This window comes from Arachis ipaensis, chromosome B03 (genome assembly GCF_000816755.2).
Source record: "Arachis ipaensis cultivar K30076 chromosome B03, Araip1.1, whole genome shotgun sequence".
NCBI lineage: Eukaryota > Viridiplantae > Streptophyta > Magnoliopsida > Fabales > Fabaceae > Arachis > Arachis ipaensis.
Genome location: NC_029787.2, coordinates 21,327,900 through 21,328,236, shown reverse-complemented (window position 1 = coordinate 21,328,236; position 337 = coordinate 21,327,900). Strand labels below are relative to the sequence as shown.

The following is a 337-nucleotide window of genomic DNA, read 5'->3' as shown; positions in this document are numbered from 1 at the left end:
ATAAAATATATTTTTTGTTGTGGAAATTTTTAAAAATTTAAAAGATATTTTTAAAATTTAATTTATTTTAATTTTATTCCAAAAACATATTTTTTAGCCTATTTTATTCTCCAACTAAATAGGAAGGAGAAAAAAGAGAAAGTATCATGTAAACTATCCAGTCAGCATGGAAAAGAGCAATGACGTGGTGAGGCGAGCAAGGAAAAGCTAGTCGCGTTATTTGCAAATGTATTATTTTCCATGGACTCGGGACAAAAATAATTAATTATCGTGATCTTTATACTAATTAAAAAAAAAAACTTTTTTTTTTGTTTTGTTTTGTTAATATATGTTCTAA

At 24.3% G+C, this 337-nt stretch overlaps 1 protein-coding gene across 1 annotated transcript in view; it reads right to left on the bottom strand.

The window, feature by feature from the left end:
* Positions 1–337, bottom strand: part of LOC107632631 (protein ACCELERATED CELL DEATH 6-like) — a 19,648-nt gene that overhangs the window by 1,597 nt on the left and 17,714 nt on the right. The gene's annotated exons all lie outside the window — the stretch shown is intronic.